Source organism: Pan paniscus, chromosome 22 (genome assembly GCF_029289425.2).
Source record: "Pan paniscus chromosome 22, NHGRI_mPanPan1-v2.0_pri, whole genome shotgun sequence".
NCBI lineage: Eukaryota > Metazoa > Chordata > Mammalia > Primates > Hominidae > Pan > Pan paniscus.
In genome coordinates, this window is record NC_073271.2 from 12,056,821 (window position 1) to 12,077,861 (window position 21,041).

The following is a 21,041-nucleotide window of genomic DNA, read 5'->3' on the forward strand; positions in this document are numbered from 1 at the left end:
TGTTAGCTTTGACGAAGAGAATGGAAACCAGATGTTTAGATACCAGAGGCAGAGTTCCTAGGTTAAAAACAAAGTTTAAAAATGCCTTTTATTTTTATGTATTTTCATATGTCATTCTAAGTATGAACATTTCTCACTGATATTAGTGGATTTGAATTATGGATTAAATAGCCAACCACTCCCCAAATAAAACCAAACTGTGTTAACTACATCTTTAGCAATAAGTATATCTGTCCTTGTTATTACAGAAAATAAAGCCAGTACTGAAATTTCTAAATAATACTAATAAAAAACATATTCAAGAAGTAGAACACTTTCATTTAAAAATTCCAGTAAAATGCATTCCCTCCTGGCATGGAACATCCTGCTCATGAAAACACTTGCAAAGCCTCCAGCTGTTCCTGATTATTTTCCCCCATCAGCTCCACACTATCATCTTAAAAAGGCACAATAGGACTTTCCCAAATAATCACAATGCATGATGAAATTACTTCTCCAGATCTAAGAACTCCAGCAAAGAATTTGTAGGGGATTACTATCTCATTTTCCAAAAGTGTCTTATTCAGATGTAGCTACAACCACCCTACAGTTAGAGCAATAATTTTTTTCTTGTCACACTTCAGGGGGTCTCCAGTTATGTTACCAACTGTCATAAAACTCTAAAAGAAAAAAAAATTAATGTATACTTGCTCTCATAAACAAAAGACTAAAATGTATTCTATTATCCTTAGGAGTAGAAAGGAGAAAGAGTTCCTGAAATCAAAAATTGAATGATAAGATCATAATTGCAAAGAGTCGGCCAGTCTAGATTAGGGAAGTGACTCAATGTTCTACTTCATTTTCTGCTGCTATAACAGAATACCACAGATTGGGTAATTTACAAAGAACTTAAGTTTATTTGGCTTATGGTTCTGGAGGCTAGGAAGTCCAAGAGCATGGCACTAGAATCTGGTGAGGGACATCCCATGGCAGAAGGCATCACATAGGGTGTGAATCTGCAAGACAGAGACAAACAGAGCAAAATTGATTCTATTATCAGGAGCTCACTCCCGAGGCAACAACATTAATCTATTCATGACGGCAGAGTACTCACTGACCTAATCACCTCTTAAAGACCCCACCTCTTAATACTGTTATGATGACAGTTAACTTTTTAACACATGAACTTCTTGGGGACACATTTACATCATAGCACTCTCAAACCTAGCTGATCATAAAAATTGCTTGGAAACAGGTTTAAAACTCATATTTTAAGGACCCTTAACATGCCTTCTAAATTGGAACTCTTGAGAGTCACCATTCATAAAGCAGTTTCCAGGTATTTCAGATGCAGCTCATCTGTCACCAGAGTTTGGAAACCACAAAATTGAGGGGTGTTTAAATATTCCCAATGGTTTGTTAAAGTGTTAATTATCATGTAATACCTGATAATAATCTACTCAAACATTTAAAACACAGACTTTGGTCTGAATACTTGCATGTAACTTCTGACTCCCCAAAATCCCCAATGGAATGACCAAAGGAATTCAAAAATTGTGGGAAAATTGTATCAGCTCTGAAAATCATAGAAGGAGACCAAACTATTATGAAAAAGTAAAGCAATTCCTGCAGAATATATTGTAAGCAAGAAAATTGAGAGAACTGCTGACCAAGTCACAATTCCCACACTGACTCCAAGTTGATAGCAGCAGGGCATTAGGACAAAGTAGGAGGTACTGGAGGGAAGTTACAAATCTGGAGCTGACAAGGATGGGATTACTCTGCATAATTTTTCCCCAGTTTACTATTGAATCATACAGCAAGCCAAGTAGAATAGGGGCAATGCTACAACTAGTCTCAAAAGAGAAAAGCTATGACAGTCAGAGAACAGGCACATTATTCCAGCAATAAAAGAGTGAATTTAATCTCTTTGGCTTAAGAATAAGACTTCTTGATGTTGCTGTCCACACCCCCACCCAGCCTTAATTTATATCCTATTCTTCAGAGGTCATCACCTTATAATTTTTCAATGTAAAACTACAATAGCATTAACTCTTCCTTCCTTTTCCTTTTTAATTTCCTTCATTTTTTTCTTCCTTCCTTCCTTTTTTACTTTCTTTCTTCCACTGTTTCTTTATTCCTTCTCTTCCCTCCTCTTTATTCCTGCTTTATTTTTTATTTTGTCCCAAACTGTATCTATTTAAAAGAAGTCACATAAATCTCCAAATATGGACAAACCTAGAATGTCCTCCAACATTCTATTTACCTAGCCACTCCTTCATTCCCTATCCCATCCATGTGTTATTTGCAAGAAGCAAAGAGAAAATTCTAAAGAGAGTCAATAGTCAGAAGGCAGTCAATCTGAGAAGGCAGACAAAATATTTCATAAGAATGGTTTTATTAATAAAAGCTAGGAAAAACTATAGAAAATATCCAATGTGTACTTTCAAGAAGATTCAAGAGAACAATTTGTGTATGAAGTAAAAGCAAGAAGTCATTAAAAAGGTAGGACCTGAGAGCAGAAAAAGTTGCTTTGAGATGAAAAATATGACCATGAAATTTCTAATGTAATGGAATTTGTGAATACAAGATGAGATTCTGTAGAATTGGAATCAATGGATTAGAAAAATAAGCTAAATAACTTCTTCCAGAACTTCTAAAAATGTAAAAAAATGCTGCCAAAGAAGTAAAAATTTAGAGGAAATATCCAGGAGATCTAAAATAAGTTTTATAAGAAGTCTAGAAGGACACAGGAACAGAAAACCGAATACCACATGCTTTCATGTGTAAGTGGAAGCTGACTGAGGGGAACACATGGGCACATGAGAGGGAACAACACACACTGGGTACCTACTGGGGGTGTGGGGCAGAGAGCATCAGGAAGAATAGCTAATGGATGCTGGGCTTAATTTCTAGGTGATGGGATGATCTGTGCAGTAAACCACCATGGCACACATTTACCTATGTAACAAACCTGCACATCCTGCACATGTACCCCTGGACTTAAAATAAAAGTTGAAAAAGATAGATGTCTAGAAAGAAAGAACTTGGCAGATAGAGCAGCAAAAATTAAAAAAAAAAAAAAAAGGAAGAAGCAATAGAAAACTTAGCAGAGCTGAAGAAAGTCATTTGACTAGAAGTGTAGAGGACATGTTTAATGTCAGGTAAAATTAATTAAAGCAGAGTTAAGCCTGATATATTTTGATGAAATATTTCATTTCAGCACTAAAAACAGAACCCTACAAGCATCAACACAGGGGTGCCAGCAGGGAAGGGCGAGGACAAGTGACTTACAAAAGAAATCCTCAAATTGGCATCAAGTTTTTCACAATACTAAATGCCAAAGGATCATGGAGAGTTGCCTTCAGAGTCTAAGAAAATCAATTTAAGAACCAGGAATTCCATACCTAATTGAGCTGACATACATACAAAAGACAAGAAAAGACACACGCCTGTAATCCCAGCACTTTGGGAGGCTGAGGCGGGCGGATCATCTAAGGTCGGGAGTTCGAGACCAGCCTGACCAACATGGTGAAACCCCATCTCTACTAAAAATACAAAAATTAGCTGGGCGTGGTGGCGCATGCCTGCAATCCCAGCTACTCTGGAGGCTGAGGCAGGAGAATCGCTAGAACCTGGGAGGCAGAGGTTGCAGTGAGCCGAGATCGTGCCATTGCACTCCAGCCTGGGCAACAAGAGTGAAATTCCATCTCAAAAAAAAAAAAAAAGAAAAGAAAAGACAAAACATAATAACTATGTCCCCTTCCAAAACATTACAAAAAGAAGGGAACAGCTGAAAGAGACAAAAGCAGTATCGAAAATCTAAGAAGGGGAAAGACAGTAGTATAATAACAGGTAGTGTTTACCCATTGGTTACTATGGGCAAAGCACTGTTCCAAATACTTCAGTAACCCACTCAAACCTCACAATAACCCTATGAAATAGACTCTGTTGCTATACCCAGTGCAGAGGACAATACAGTTTTAGAGAAATCAAGGAACTTGTTCACAGTTATAGGGCTAGCAAAATGGTGCAGCCAGGAGTTAAGCCCAGAGAGTCTGAGTACCACATCTGAGTGCTTAACCACTAGGCTACCCAGCTCCTCGAAAGGAAAATGAAAGGAGAGCAAAAATAGAAAATGTGAAGGAGGAAGCTCCAAAATAATTATTAAAAATGAATCAATAACAAACGTATTGAAATACATACCTCTTGTGAAAACAAATGACTCTCCAAGCCTTAAAAAAGAAGAAAATCCTGCTTTTGCAACAACCTGGATGAGCCTGGAGGACATTACGCTAAGTGAAATAAGCCAGGCACAGAAAGACAAATATTGCATGATCTCACACATGTGGAGTCCAAAAAAGTCAAACCTAGAGAAACAGAGAGTGGAAGGGTGGTTACCAGGGCCTGGGAGATGGGGAGAAAGGAAAGATGTTTGTTAAAGAGTATAATCTTTCAATTATAACATTAATAACTTTTGAAAATCTAATGTAGATTATGGTGACTATGGTTCATAATAATGTATTATTAGCTTGAAATTTTCCCAGAGAGTAGATTTTAAGTGTTCCCACCCCCAAGAAAGGTAACTATGTGAGCTGATATGTTAATTAACTTAATTTTGAGAATCATTTCACAATGCATATGTATATCAAATCATCACATTATACACTTTAAGTATATGCAATTTTTATTTGTAAATCGTACCTCAATAAAGCTGGAAAAAATTCTTAAAAAAAAAGAAATATATGACTCTTCAGAAGTGTAAAGAACTTAAATCACAGAAAGGTTAGAAATAAAGAGACAAGTAAATATACACCAGGGAAATGCAAATTTAAAAATGCATGTGTCAATCTCAGAAAAGGTAAAATTCAAATTAAACATAAACAGGACAGAGAGAACTATTTTCTGTTCATAAAAAGGAAAATCCAGAATGAATTTGTAAAAGATAAAAACTTTGTATGTGCTATGTACCATGGCACTTCAAAAAAACAGCAAAATCCAATGAAACAATAAAAATTACATTGTAGTTGTGGCAAAAAGCATTTAATGTTTTCTCAGTCTTTGGCCAATCAAGACAAAAGTTCAGTATATAAAATAATTGACTATTACAAATCGTCCCTTGGTATCCAAATGGGATGAGTTTCAGGACCATCTTGGATACTAAAATTCATGCATGCTCAAGTTCCTTATATAAAATGGTGCAGTATTTGTATGTAACCTACGCATATCCTCCCACATTCTTTAAATCATCTCTATATTACTTACAATACCTAATACAATGTAAATGCTATGTAAATTGTTATTGTGCTATCTTTTCTTATGAATTATTTTTTTTTTTTTTTTAATTTTCATCTGCAGTTGATTGACTCCAAGGCTGCAAAATCCATGAATACAGAGGTCTAATTGTATATTTAGTATGTTAATTTTATGGATATGAAAATAATAATATAACAATATAGAGATACATGTAAAAGAGGGTCGTGATTAAGGACATTGCCTGCAGAGCTGTATAACCTGAATTTCAAACTTATTTCCCCCACTTAACTAGCTCAGTCCTTAGACAATACACTTACCATCTTGCTACCTCAGTTTCCTTCTATCCTCCCTTATAAAATGGATGGTATCATTGTTATGATAATTAAATAAGTCTATACATATAGTACAAAAATTAGTGTCCAGCCCATAATAAATAATTAATATGAGCTGCTATAATAATAACTAATGATGTACATATATATATATATATGGAATTTTGAGTTTTACGAATAGAGAATATTCTTTCTTTCCAAATATTTTAGGGATATTTTACAAAAAACAGTAATATAATATGCCACAGGAAAGCACAATAAATTATTTAATGTGGAAATTACATGGACCACATATCTAAGTATACTAAAACTCTAATAATAATAGTAAACAAAAAATCATCCTACAAAGAAATTTTAAAACACCCTCCTAAGAAATTTTTGGGTAACGAAAGAAATCAAAACTGTACTTTAACTTATCCAGATAATTCTAGATTGTATTCTAGATTCTAGAATATAACCAATTAAGTGTCTACATATCAAACCTAGGTGATTATAGTAATACAATAAAAGTTTTACCATACAACAAGGGAGATGTCATCTTTGTAACTTTAGAACAAGAATTTTTAAACAAGAAATAAGACACACCTCTTCAAAGGAAAAAGTGATGCACTGGACAGTGTTTAAATTATAAAACTATGTTAATCAAGGACACCATTGAGAGAGTGAAAAAACAGCTACCATAGAAGAAGATACTCATAATGTACATGTGTAACAAAGACTTCAGATCCAGAAAAAAGAACACTTAAAAATCAGTAGGAGAATACAAAAGAAAAATAGACAAGAAACTTGAACAGTTACTTCACAAAAGAAGTATCTAAATGGCCAATAAACTATGAAAAAATACTAACTTTTCATGTCATCAGAAAAATGCAAATTAAAACCACAGTGTGAGACCATTGCCCACCCACCAGAATGGCTAAAATTTAAAAGAACAATCAATACTAAATTTTTTCAAGGATATGGAGTAACCAAGTATCCCATACATTGCTAGTAGAAATGAAATTAGTACAACCAACTTGGAAAACTGTTCAGAGTATCTATTAATGTTGAAAATACATATTCCAAGTATATCCCCACCAAGACATGCATCCATATGTTCACCAAAAGATGTCTACTAGAAAGTTCATAGCAGCGATATTTATAATACTCTGTAGTTAGGAATGACCCATCAACAGTAGAATGGATGAACAAATGGTGATGTATTCACAGAATAAAATAATATATAGCTATGAGAACGAATACATTATAATTATACATAACAATATGGCGGAAGCTCACAAATAATACTGAGCCAAAGAAGCCAGATGCAAAGACTACAAACTATGATTTCATTTATACAAAGAACAAAGGAGGCAAAATTAATCTATGCTATTAAAAGTTAAGGTATTAGTTACCTTTGGGAGGATTGTGACTAGAAAGAAGGGCTCTGGGAAGCTAGTATATTCTATTTCTTGATCTAGGTACAGATTACACAGGTTTATTCAGTTGGTGATGGTTGTATGAGTGTGTTCAGTTTGTAAAAATTCATTGAGCTTTATGACTATGGTGTACACACTTTTCTCTTTTTATATTAACTATCTTTGAATAAAATGTTTTAAAAATCTATGGGAACAGATTTAAAAGTATACTAACAGGAAAATACAGAGCACTTTGTGCTTAACAAAAGAATATCACTCAAGAAGGTATAAAAAGTAATACAAAATGAACTAAGTTTCTAAATGTAGAAGCAGGAAAGGGAAATTAATAGAGCTTAAGAACCACATTTAAATTAATGATAAAATATTAAAATGCAAAACTGATAAATAAATCCAAGCACCAGCTCTTTGAAAAGACCATAGGCAAACCTCAGGAAATGTAAAATGAAAAAAAATAAAAAGAGGTAAAACCTAAGTTTGAAAAATGATGAAGGGAATGGGATATTATCATAGATCAGAAATTCTCAACTTTAGCAACACTGACATTTGGGGCCAGATAATTCTTTGTTATAAGGGGCTATCTTGTGCATTGTAACAGTACCCCTGGATTCTACCAACTAGATGGCAGTAGCACATTCCCACTTCCATCTGCAAAATCTGAAAATATCTCCATACATTAACAAATGTCAGGAAAGGCAAAATCACCTCCAGTTGAGAAGTAGTGCAATGGTAAAGGAAGTAAAACTCTATACTATTAACTTTTTACATCTGAATAAAAAAGCAATGTTTGAGGAAATATACATTATAAAAAATGGTGGAATTGTGGTAGAGAAGCTCAATAAAACAGTAATCAAAAAATTAAAATTTGTATTAAAGATTCATTACCCAAAAAAGGCATATTCTGAATTTTCTATGTTGTTACGTTGATTTGTGTGTATATTCATGCCCTGGTGCCACACCCATTTAATCATTGTGACAGAGAATACCCTTCAGACTTCTAAGAACTAGATCATTCATCTCCTACTTAGAATGTTATTGAGAGAAGTTATACAATAGAAATATAAATGAATACCCCATATAACTAATAGAAATTGAAGAAATTTGATTTAGTAATAGATAAATAATTATGACATATTAATTGTAATGATAAGATTTTATAAAAGTTGATGTATCAAAAATGTGATTCCAATGTACATTCAATACAAAAGTATAATATTTGAATTCTTTTTTCATAGTAAGTATTTGAAATTTGGTATGTATGATATACTTACAGAACATCTCCATTCAGACTAGCTATATTCCAGTGCTCAGTAGCTATGTGTGTATTGGACAGCACACTTACAGAGTATATTTAAAGATGGAAATTTCCTAGATTCATTTTTCTCATTTCCTGAAGACAGTAGAAATGTGATCTTTAAAAAGAATAAAAAAAACAAAGACAATTGGCACTTCAGAACTTAGAAACAAAATCTTCAAACAAAATGTTAGCAAAACATGATAATTGTATCATTACCTTAAAATGATAATTTGTCATTCATGATCAAGTATGGTTACTCTAAGAATGCAAGGTACAATTTATATTGGACCTATTAATATTATTTATCCTCTACTATATAAGAGAGAAAATCGTATGAGCAGTTTAATGCCAGAAATGTATTTAGTTAATTAAATTTCATTTATATTCCTGATTTTATCTTTTTTTTTTTTTTTTTTTTTCTGAGACAGAGTCTTGCTTTGTCACCCAGGCTGGAGTCCAGTGGTGTGATCTCAGCTCACAACAACCTCCACCTCCTGGGTTCAAGTGATTCTCATGCCTCAGCCTCCCGAGTAACTGGGACTACAGGTGCATGCCACCATACCTGGCTAATCTTTATATTTTTAGTAGAGATCATGTAGGCCAGCCTGGTCTCTAACTCCTGACCTCAAGTGATCCACCCGACTTAGCCTCCCAAAGTGAGATTACAGGTGTGAACCACCGTGCCAGGTCATCCCCCCATGCCCTGCTTCTTATATATTGTACACCATATATTAGAATTCAAAAGCTGATATCAAAGGTAAAAGTAAAATGTCTTATTTTTAATAAAACTGAGAATGATCTAAGAATAAGAATACCCTAATTCTTAAAGATTCACTACTTAAAAGTCAGCTCTCTCCAAATTAATTTATAAATACTTTATAAGTCCGATTAGTGTCAAAATTATTAAAAATATTACCTGTAAGAAATAAATTATAAAATGGCCAACAGATTTTTGGAAAAAAGGTGTGCTTTGACTTACTAGATATTAAAATAAATAAGAAAAAAGTAATTAAAATAGAGAGGAACAAGTGTAGGAAGTATAGGCAGTTCAATCATGCAATGTAAGGTCCAGAAAGAACCCAGATATTTATAGAAATGTAATATACAGAAATAGTTACTTTTCAATTCCAGTAAAGATAGATTCTTCAATACATGTTCGAAAGTTTAGCTACAGTGAATGTTTATTGGAGTACTATTCATTGGTGAAAAATAGGAATCAACTAAAATGTTTGTGACGGTTAATACTGAGTGTCAACTTGATTGGACTGAAGGATGCAAAACATTGATACTGAGTGTGTCTGTAAGGGTGTTGCCAAAGGAGATTAACGTTTGAGTCAGTGGGCTGGGAAAGGCAGATCCACCCTTAATCTGGGTGGGAACCATCTAATCAGCTGCAAGCACAGCCATAATAGAAAGCAGGCAGAAAACCATGAAAAGGTTAGACTGGCCTAACCTCCCAGCCTACATCTTTCTCCCGTGCTGGATATTTCCTGCCCTCAAACAACAGACTCCAAGTTCTTCAGCTTTGGGACTCTGACTGGCTCTTCTTGCTCCCTAACTTGTAGACGGCCTATTGTGGGACCTTGTGATTGTGTGAGTTAATACTCCTTAATAAACTCCTTTTTGTATATATATCCTATTAGTTCTGTTCCTCTAGAGAACCCTAACTAATACAGATTTTGGAACCAGGAGTGGTTCTAGAGGAACAGAATATTAAGGATGGAGTTCTTTCATTGGTTTTGGGGTTTCTGGAATTGTCTGCTTAATATGATTAGAGCCTAAAATGCTAAAGTCTCTGCTTCTAATAGTATGGAGAGAACTGATAGTTCTTGGCATGAACTGTTTAGAGAGTTATGCAAGATAAATGCATTTGACACTCCTGATTCACCGCTCATGAGATGCAAGGAGTTTAGTGACTCTATACATAATACCTTTGACCATATGTAGAGAACCAAAGAACATAATGAAGTTGGTTGGTTGCTCCTAAGTTCACTGGACAAAGTGATGAAAGAAAATGATGAACTCAAGGATTCTAACTCCAGGCTACAGAAGCAGATACTTAGCTTCAAATCTACTCAGATTGCCCTGAGTGAGAAAGAGCTGTAGAGAAAGAGCTGAAATTGTGGAAAAACAGACACAAACTCTTATCATGCGAGGGGCTGGCATGCAATGAAAGATGCATGCACAGCCTCACCAGGTGTCTACTGTTAAAGTGAGGGCATTGACTGGAAAAGAATGGGACCTTGCAACTTGAAATGGGGATGTGTGGGAGGACCCTGATGAAGCTGGGGACACTGAGTTTGTAAACTCTGATGAAACTTTTTTACCAGAAGGAATAGCTTCCCCATCCCCAGTAGTGGCAACATCCCCTCTCTAACCCATGCTGCCATCAGCCTTTCCACCTGTGTCTGAGGGGATAAAGCTTGTACTGTCTGAGGCAACAGTGATGGACTGCTTGAGCCAGTTGCCAGGCAAGATAATGTTGATTCTCCTCAGGAACCACCCCCAAAACCCCTGTTTGCTTCTAGAACTATAACTAGACTAAAGTCTGGGCAGGCCCCTAGAGGTGAGGTTCAGAGTGTGACCCATGAGGAGGTGTGGGACACTTGAAAAGAACTGCTCGAGTTTTCCAATGTACACAAGCAGAAATCTGGAGAACAGGCATGAGAATGGATATTAAAAGTGTAGGATAATGGTGGAAGGAACACAGAGTTGGATCAGGCTAAATTTATTGATTTGGGCCCACTAGGTAGGGATTCTGCATTTAATGTTGAAGCTCAGGGAGTTGAAAAAGGTTCTAATAATTTATTTGCTTGGTTAGCCAAAATACGGATTCCAAGATGGCTCACTCTGAGTGAGCTGGAATTGCCTCATCTACCTTGGTTTAATGTAGATGAAGGGATCCAAAGCCTTAGGGAGATTGGGATGGTGGAGTAGATAAGTCACTTTAGATCCACTCATCCCAGCTGGGAGGGTACAGAAGATATACCCTTGACCAACGCTTTGGGAAACAAATTTGTGAGGGCAGCACCTGCCTCTTAGAAGAGCCCTGTAATTGCTCTTCTCTGTATGTCAGAACTAACAGTGGAAACCACAGTCATTCAACTTCAATATTTAAATACAATGGGTATAATTGGATCCTGAGCTGCTAAGGGCCAAGTGGCAGCACTCAAACAACAAAGGCAAGGTGGGCTACTGTAATGGATGGCAGAGGCAAGGCAGCCATCAGAATAGTCTGACTTGTGTAGACCTCTGGCATTGGTTAATTAATCAAGGTGTTCCTAGAAGTGAAATCGATAGGAAGCCTACTGTATTCCTACTTAATTTATATAAGCAGAAAACTTCTAGATCAAATGGACAAAGACTAACGTGAATTATAAAACCAGAGAATCACGGCACCTCAATCAATTTCCACACCTGAGCCAGTTTACAGACCCAGAAACCCTTGAATGAAGAGGAAGCCAGGTCTCCTTAAGGAAAGACTCCACTACACCACTGACAATTTATGCTGTTAATCTTTCTCCCATTCTTCCCCAAAGGGACCTCTAGTCTTTTACCACTGGGGAAAGGGAAATGATCAGACATTCTGGGGACTGCTGGGCACTGGCTCTGAGGGGATGTTGATTTCAGGGGACTGAAAAGGTCATTGTGGTCCTCCAGTTAAAGTAGTGGCTTATGGAGGTCAGGTAATTAATGGGGTTTTAGCTCAGGTCTGATTTACACTGGGTCCCCGGACTCATTCTGTGGTCATTTCCCCAGTGCCAGAATGCAGAATTGGCATAGACATACTTAGCAGCTGCCAAAACCCCCACATTGGCTCCCTGACTGGTAAGATGAGGGGTATTAAGTGGGAAAGGCCAAATGGAAGCCATTAGAGCTGCCTCAACCTAGAAAAATAGTAAATCAAAAACAATATCACATCCCTGGAGGGACTGCAGAGATTAGTGCCACCATCAAGAAGTTGAAAAATGCAGGGGTGGTGATTCCCACCACATCCCCACTCAACTCTCCCATTTGGCCTGTGCAGAAGACAGATGGATCTTGGAGAATGACCATGGATTATCATAAGCTTAACCAAGTGGTGACTCCAATTGCAGTTGCTGTACCATATGTGGTTGCATTGCTTGAGCAAATTAACACATTTTCTTGTACCTGGTATGCAGCCATCGACTTGGCAAATACCTTTTTCTCCTTTTCTGTTCGTAAGGCCCAAAGAAGCAATTTGCCTTCAGCAGGCAAGGCCAGCAATATACCTTTACTGTCCACCCTTAGTGGTATATCAACTCTCTGGCTTTGTGTCATTACCTGATTTGGAGAGATTTTGATCACTTTTTGCTTCCATAAGATATCACACTGGTCCATTACATTGATGACATTATGCTGATTGGATCCATTGAGCAAAAGGTAGCAAACACACTGGACTTACTGGCAAGACATTTGTGTGCCAGAAAATGGGAAATAAATCTGACTAAAATTTAGGGACCCTCCACCTCAGTAAAATTTCTAGGTGTCCAGTGGTGTGGGGTCTGTTGAGATATTCCTTCTAAGGTGAAGGATAAGTTGCTGCATTTGGCCCCTCCTACAACCAAGAAAAAGACACAATGCCTAGGGGCTTATTTGGATTTTGGAGGCAACACATTCCTCATTTGGGTGTGTTACTCCAGCCCATTTATAGAGTGACCCCAAAGCTGCCAGTTTGGAATGGGGTCCAGAACAGGAAGGAGAAGGCTCTGCAACAGATCCAGGCTGCTGTGGAAGCTCTCCGCTACTTGGGCCATATGACCCAGCAGATCCAATGGTGCCTGAGGTGTCAGTGACTGATAGGGATGCAGTTTGTGGCCTTTGGCAGGCCCCCATAGGTGAATCACAGACGAGGCCCTGCCATCTTCTGCAGATAACTACTGTCCTTTTGAGAGACAGCTCTTGGCCTGTTACTGGGCTTCAGTGGAAACTGAACATTTGACTATGTGTCATCAAGTCACCATACAACTTGAACTGCCTATCATGAACTGGGTGCTTTCTGACCCATCTAGCCATAAACTGGGTCATGCAAAGCAGCATTCCATCATCAAATGGAAGTGGTATATACATGATCGGGCTCGAGCAGGTCCTGAAGGCACAGGTAAGTTACATGAGGAAGTGGCTCAAATGCCCATGGTCTCCACTCCTGCCACCCTGCCTTCTCTCTCCCAGCCTGCACTGATGGCCTCATAGAGAGTTCCCTATGATCAGCTAACAGAGGGAGAGAAGATTAGGACCTGGTTCACAGATGATTCTGCATGATATGCAGGCACCACACAAAAGTGGACAGCTGCAGCACAACAGCCCCTTTCTAGGACATCCCTGCAGGACAGCGGTGAAGGAAAGTCTTCCCAGTGAGCAGAACCTCAAGCAGTGTACCTGGTTGTGCAGGTTGCATGGAAAGAGAAAGGGCCAGATATGCGGTTATATACTGATTCATACGCTGTAGCCAGTGGTTTGGCTGGTCAGGGACTTGGAAGAAGCATGATTGGAAAATTGGTGACAAAGAAATTTGGGGAAGAGATATGTGGATGGACCTCTCTGAGTGGTCATAACTGAAGATATTTCTATTCCATGTGAGTGCTCAGCAACGGGTAACCTTGGGGAAGAGATATATGGATGGACCTCTCTGAGTGGTCATAACTGTGAAGATATTTGTGTTCCATGTGAGTGCTCACCAACAGGTGACCTTAGCAGAGGAAGAGTTTAATAATCAAGTGGATAGAATGACCCGTTCTGTGGACACAATTCAGCCTCTTTCCCCAGCCACCCCTGTCATAGCCCAGTGGTCCCATGAACAAAGTGGCCATGGTGGCAGGGATGGAGTTTACATATGGGCTCAGCAACATGGACTTCCACTCACCAAGGCTAACCTGACTATGGCAACTGCTGAGTGCCCGGTTTTCCAAAAGCAGAGACCAGCACTGAGCCCTCAATATGGCATCATTTCTCAGGGTGATCAGCCAGCTACTTGTTGGCAGGTTGATTATATTGGACCTCTTCCATCATGGAAAGGGAAGAGGTTTGTCCTCACTAGAATAGACACTTACTCTGGTTATGGGTTTGCCTATTCTGCACCCAGTGCTTCTGCCAAGACTACCATCTGTGGACTCACGGAATGCCTTATCCACCATCACGGTATTCCACACAGCATTGCCTCTGACCAAGGCACTCACTTTACGGCTAAAGCAGTGTGGCAGTGGGCTCATGCTCATGGAATTCACTAGCATTACCATGTTCCCCATCATCCTGAAGAGGCTGGATTGATGAACGGGGGAATGGCTTTTAGAAGTCACAAGTACAACACCAACTAAGTGACAATACTTTGCATGCCTGGGCAAAGTTCTCCAGAAGGTCGTGTGTGCTCTGCATCAGCATCCAATATATGGCACTGTTTGTCCCATAGCCAGGATTCACAGGTCCAGGAATCAAGGGGTGGAAGTGGAAGTGGCACCACTCACCATCACCCCAAGTGATCCACTAGCAAGATTTTTGCTTCCTGTTCCCACAATATTACATTCTGCTGGCCTAGAGGTCTTAGTTCCAGAGGGAGGAACACTGCCACTGGGAGACACAACAACAATTCCATTTAACTGGAAGCTAAGATTGCCACCTGGACACTTTAGGCTCCTCCTACCTTTAAATCAACAGGCTAAGAAGGGTGTTACGGTGTTTGCTGGGGTGATTGAGGCTATTAAGATGAAATAAGTCTACTACTCCACAACAGAGTTAAGGAAGAGCATGCATGGAATACAGGAGATCCATTAGGGTGTCTCTTAGTATTACTATGCCCTGTGATTAAAGTCAATGGAAAGCTGCAACAGCCCAATCCAGGCAGGACTACCAATGGCCCATCAGGAATGAAGGATTGGGTCACTCCACCAGGAAAAAAAACTACGACCTGCTGAGGTGCTTGCTGATGGGAATACAGAATGTGTGGTAGAAGAGGGTAATAATTAATACCAACTATGATCACGTGGTCAGTTACAGAAAGAAGGACTGTAATTGTCATGAGTATATCCACCTTCTTTTGTTAAAAACATGTTTGTGCATAGATATACTTGTACTAAGAAAATATCTTCATTTTATTTCCTTTTTCCTTTATCCTGTGACATAAGATTTATTGACTTCATATCAGCATTTAAGTATTGTTGACTTTATGTAATAGCATTTGCGTCGAGGATTGGTGCATTTTCGGTTGTATGAAAGATAGTTGTATCCTGTTAGGTGTAATTATAACTTTATAACTGTCTTTATTTGAAGATTATGTATGATCTCAGGAGATGTATATGGGTTCGAGTTGACAAGGGAGTAGACTAGTGATGGTTAATACTGAGTGTCAACTTGATTGGATTGAAGGATGCAAAGTATTGATCCTGGATGTGTCTGCTAGGTGTTGTCAAAGGAGATTAACATTTGAGTCAGTGGACTGGGAAAGGCAGACTCACCCTTAATCTGGGTGGGCACCACCTAATCAGCTGCCAGAGCAGTCAGAATATAAAGCAGGCAGAAAAAACAGAAAAGGCTAGACTGGCTTAGCCTCCCAGCCTATATCTTTCTCCTGTGCTGGATGCTTCCTGCCCTCAAACATCAGACTCCAAGTTCTTCAGCTTTGGGACTGGCTTCATTGCTCCTCACCTTGCAGACAGCCTATTGTGAGGCCTTATTATTGTGTGAGTTAACACTCCTTAATAAGCTCATATATATATATAATATATACTAATAAGAGATATATATAAATCCTATTAGTTCTGTCCCTCTAGAGAACTCTAATACAATGCTCAAGCAATGAAATTTGTATATAAATTATGATATATTTTTATAATGCAATATTATCCACCCATTTAAAATTATGTTGTGGAAGAGTAATCTATATAAAGAGGTTTATTACACAGCATTAATTGACAATGAAACAGTTTACCAAGTAATAAGTAATGTGAAGTTCAATTTTTGTGTTCTCTTTGGTGTTCACACCAAAAGGATCTCTTTGTAGTCCTCTTAATAACTTTTTGCTGCATTATCAAATCCCTAAGACACAAAAAATCAAATTCTTGAGTTTTACCTAACCTAAACTAGGTTTAACCTTAATTATTTAACCAAATTTCAGTCAAATTTTGATGTTTTTGTTTCCTTATCTCTTCTTTCCCTTCTTCTATTTTGTACCCTTGTTCTCTTTCAGCAAGTTTTTTTTTTAACCTTTTTTTTTGTTTTTTTTTCCATTTCCATTGATCGCATTGGGAGCAATTATGAAAAGCATTTTAGAAGTTATTGCTTATTAAAAGAAATTACTACTACATCACCTTGCTTCCACCTCCATCTTTATCAGTGCAGATACCAAAAGCCTGAATGCTTCTTTGACTTGCCCCTCTGCCTCAAAAGCCATGTCCAAACCTGATGTCATAATTCTGAAATGTGTTCAGAACCCACTGTTCTTCTTTAATACTGCTGTAACTGTGTGTTGTGAGCAGCGAAAGATGAGACGTAACCAAGTCTGTGCATGTTTGTATCTTTCCACAAGGTCAGATTTTCCTTGGTGTTATTTCAATTCCAAAAGTCACGGCTACATGGAGTTCCCAAGGAAGAAATTCTCCTTAGCACTACCTGTTCACTCAGTAGTTAGCACCATGGGCACACGGGCTCATGCCACAAGTCAGTCAATATTGCAAATCACACATTGTAGTATAATTAATATATAAATGTTATAGATTAAATATTCCATATCAGACAAACAATTAACATCAAGACAAAAAGGATTAGGAAAATGGGGTCAAATGAACCAGTGCAAGGAGAGTGACATGGACAAGGAGAGTGTCCTGGCCTGATCCTGATGGATGTCAATGACTTGCACTGAAGAGTCTTTTATTTGGGCAGAGCCTTCAGCCTCAGATGCCAGGTGCTAATCACAAGTGACAGCATAACCGTGTCTATCAAGATGGCCGTCTTGAGCTGGTGAAGTCTTGCTATTCTTATGGCCCCAGAGTCTTCTGGTGAGGACTGAATTGATAGTAAAGAGTGTGCCTGGTTATGTCCTTATCTGATTGATTGCTGTCTCTATTGATTAGACGAACATCTGATCGCTGTTGGTATGATGCCTGTTGGTATGATGCATTCTGAAACATAAGATGAGTCTTTTTCTAAGATGGAGTTACAGATGTCAAGAGTGCTCTATAAACAGCACCATTCAGTCCTTCAACACTTTTCACAGGTATATCTATAACCTACCAATAGACCTCATTGCTAACAATCTCCTCCCCTGTCCAATCCATACCTCAGCCTGAAAGTTCTTTCTAGAATACTGATTAATCATGCCATTTGTCTGCTTTTTGGAGAAAGTTAGAACTTCTGAGAATGGATTTCAAAGCTTTTGAGCCCAACCTGATTTTCCAACCTCACCTCAGTTTATCACTCCCTGCCTACCATACCAAACTCCACCCATCTCAGAAAGTATAGGAACTTTTGAAGAAGTGTTTCTGATGGAATAGTCTAAACAGTATGTACATTTTGCCAAGCCGTGTGTGTGGTACCACTGTAAATTTTATAATGACACTAGATTTTCCAACCATTTGTTTTTCGTCCAAGTATTTCTGATCGTTTTAGTAATAGCAAATTTTTTCACAGTAATTTGTTTTATAAGCATCAGGTAGTACCAAATCTCCCTCATGCAAACACATTATCATCTCTTTAACTTGTGCAGCCCTCACTCCATCCTCCACCCTTTTTCCTTTCAGGAGAAACTTACTTTGTGGTTTCACTCTTATTTTATTTGTTTAAAATGTCCCATCCTGTTAAGCAAAGGATTATTTCTCCAAATGACCTGTATCTTTTCATATTTTTCTCTTTTTTTTGCTCCTGATGTTATCTCTACTTGAAAATTCCTTGATATTTGTCTTCACTGAGCTAAATCCCACAGACATTCAATGCTTACCCCAGACATTACTCCCTTTTCAAAGGTTTCCCTCTTGATATTCCTAACACATCACCTCACATGTGAGTAGAAAGTTGAATTTATTAGGTTGGTGCCAACGTTTGCACCAACCTAATACTTAATCTCCTCATTACTACCACTAACAGTCTCAAAAAGGAAGACATACCTATATCAAAAGTCTAGAAGTAAAAGTTTTGGAGTTAAATGACTTGCTTTTGCCTGGGCGTGGTGGCTCACACCTGTAATCCCAGCACTTTGGGAGGCTGAGGCGAGCGGATCATGAGGTCAGGAGATTGAGACCATCCTGGCTAACACAGTGAAACCCCATCTCTTCTAAAAATACAAAAAATTAGCTGGGCATGGTGGCAGGCACCTGTAGTCCCAGCTACTCGGGAGGCTGAGGCAGGAGAATGGCATGAACCCTGGAAGCAGAGCTTGCAGTGAGCCGAGATCGTGCCACTGCACTCCAGCCTGGGCAACAGAGCAAGACTCCGTCTCAAAAAAAAAAAAAAAAGATCTGCTTTTGTTCCCAGTTTACAAATCACTCAAATTTCAATCTACTCTCTTTCTCTTTTGTATTCCCATTGCTCTTTGTAAATACTCTCTTGAAACATTTAACACACGCCTTTTCTCTCACCATACATAAAATCAGGTGGTACGTGTTAATTCATTTCTGACTTTTTCAAGCCTTAATAATCATTAAAAACAATTAAAGAAGATAAGAAGGAAGGAAGGAACGAAGGAAAGAAGGAAGGAAGGAAGGAACGAAGGAAATCATTCTATTCAGATTTCTAATAGCCTGTCTATCTAAACTTGGAGTTGAGGTAATGTATGATCCAAGAGGAAAAAGAAGCAACACGGATAGCTTAAGCGAAAATTAAATTCCTGTAAAGGGTGAAAGTTTACACTTTTTTTTTTAGGTGGAAGCTTGATTAGACCACTAGAAAAAAAAAAGAGTTAAATTACTTCTTTCTCTTCCAATAATCTTGTTTATTACATTGCAGCAAATGTTTGTATATGGAATTGCTTTTTAAAAGCAGGAAATCTGCTTCTCTGTGAACACTGGTTTGTAGCTCCTTTTTCATTTTCTTGACTAAAAACTCAGTTCTATAAATTGTTTCAGTAGTTCAATAAACAAGTGCTAAATTGTGAGCTCCCTAAGGATAATGACTGTGTCTTATTCAGTAATGTTTCCCAGGAGCCTCACTAATACCAGGAAGGCAAGTTTGAATATATTGTTGTTAATTCTCTAAAGACCAGTGGAGTACATGTTCTCTCAATGCCCATCCACATGGCAAAACTGTGTGAAGAATAACAACCAGACAGACCTCAAATTTGCTCATTTGATGATTTATCTTGTTTGATGAAAGGCACGATAGCCTAAGAAAACTCTCTTTTCTCAGATACTATTTGCCTCAGATCAATAGTGTGCAGAAAATACCATCACAGGACAAATGAAAATCGTCTTGACTGCAACTAGAGCACAAAGGGGAAAAAGATGTAACAATCTAAATTTCAAGAAAGCAGTCTCAGTTAAAAGCATTGCTCTCAGAAGTCTTTTTTGGTGCCTCTGCAGATGATCCTATTAGATGCTAGCAATTGCTAAGATTGAAATACTCCAAGGTGAGAGAGAATGCTTCGGAAACACAGACTAGATGGCCTATGATTCGTTAACTTTATTAAACAGCACTGTATTTCCTGAACAAACAAAAGAGTACACTGGTATGTTCCTGAACTTTTTAAAGTTTTGCAGTTGATGGAGTTCAGGACACACTAACCCAGGATGTGGCATCTTGACATTTGAGAAAATAGTAGAAACATGAAGGTCACTCTCACCTTCCCCTTGCCCCTTCTCCTCTGAAGCAGGCCATAAAATGTAGAAATAATTCTCTGACCTTCTCTCCTGTAGCAGAGAATAAAATCAGCTGACTTTCCCGTGAAGCAGATCATAAAATCCTGTTTCCTCAGGTGCCCTCCTTGTACCTGGAGGGAAAGAATGTTCTTATCTCTGAAGTCAGAGGGACACAGAGAAGAATCTGAACAAACAGGCCTTGCTAAGATGGGGTTTGTTACCATTAGATCATACCTCGTTAGTCCAATCACACTTCTGCACAACTCTCCACTCTTCCTCCTACCTAAGCATAAAAATATACGAGTTTCCCTGTTTCTTGGGGTTTTCATTTCTTTTTTTTCTTTGTTTCTTTCTTTCTTTCTTTTTTTTTTTCTTTTTTCGAGTAGGAGTCTTGCTCTGTCACCCAGGCTGGAGTGCAATGACACGATCTCAGCTCGCTGCAAGCTCCGCCTCCTGGATTCAAGAGATTCACCTGTCTCAACCTCCTGAGCAGCTAGGATTACAGGCATGCACCACCACTCCCAGCTAATTTTTGTATTTTTATTAGAGACAGGGTTTCACCATGTTGGCCAAGATGGTCTCAAACTTCTGACCTCAAGTGATCAACCTGCCTTTGCCTCCCAAAGTGCTGGGGTTACAGACGTGAGCCACTGTATCCAGTGGGTCTTCATTTCTGAAGGCTCCCATGTCAGGCAAAACTTATATTAAATAGATTTGTTTTTCTCTTGTTAATCTATCTTTTGTTACAGGTGCCTTAGCTGGGAACATTGAAACAGGTAAGGAAAAGATTAACGCTTTTTCTCCTTTGCACATTTCACTTAATTAGAGTACACCAGACTCCAAGTCTCTCTTACTTCTTGCTTTCTTACCCCATGCCTAGCTTTAATTCAAATTTAGTTTAAATGGTTAATTGCCTTAGAAGCCTGGTAAAGTAGTTTTTATGTTAACTAAACACCAAATGTGA

The 21,041-nt window shown here is 38.2% G+C and overlaps 1 long non-coding RNA gene across 1 annotated transcript in view; it reads right to left on the minus strand.

Annotated features, from left to right (window-relative positions):
* Positions 1-873: 873 nt before the first annotated feature.
* The window catches only part of LOC106634208 (uncharacterized), a 59,470-nt gene continuing 39,302 nt past the window's right edge, over positions 874-21,041 (minus strand). The window contains exons 3-5 of the long non-coding RNA XR_004668414.3: positions 8,254-8,394; positions 4,186-4,349; positions 874-995 (exon numbers count right to left, since the gene is read on the minus strand). This is a non-coding gene — a long non-coding RNA (uncharacterized LOC106634208). The remainder of the gene's footprint in view (positions 996-4,185; positions 4,350-8,253; positions 8,395-21,041) is intronic.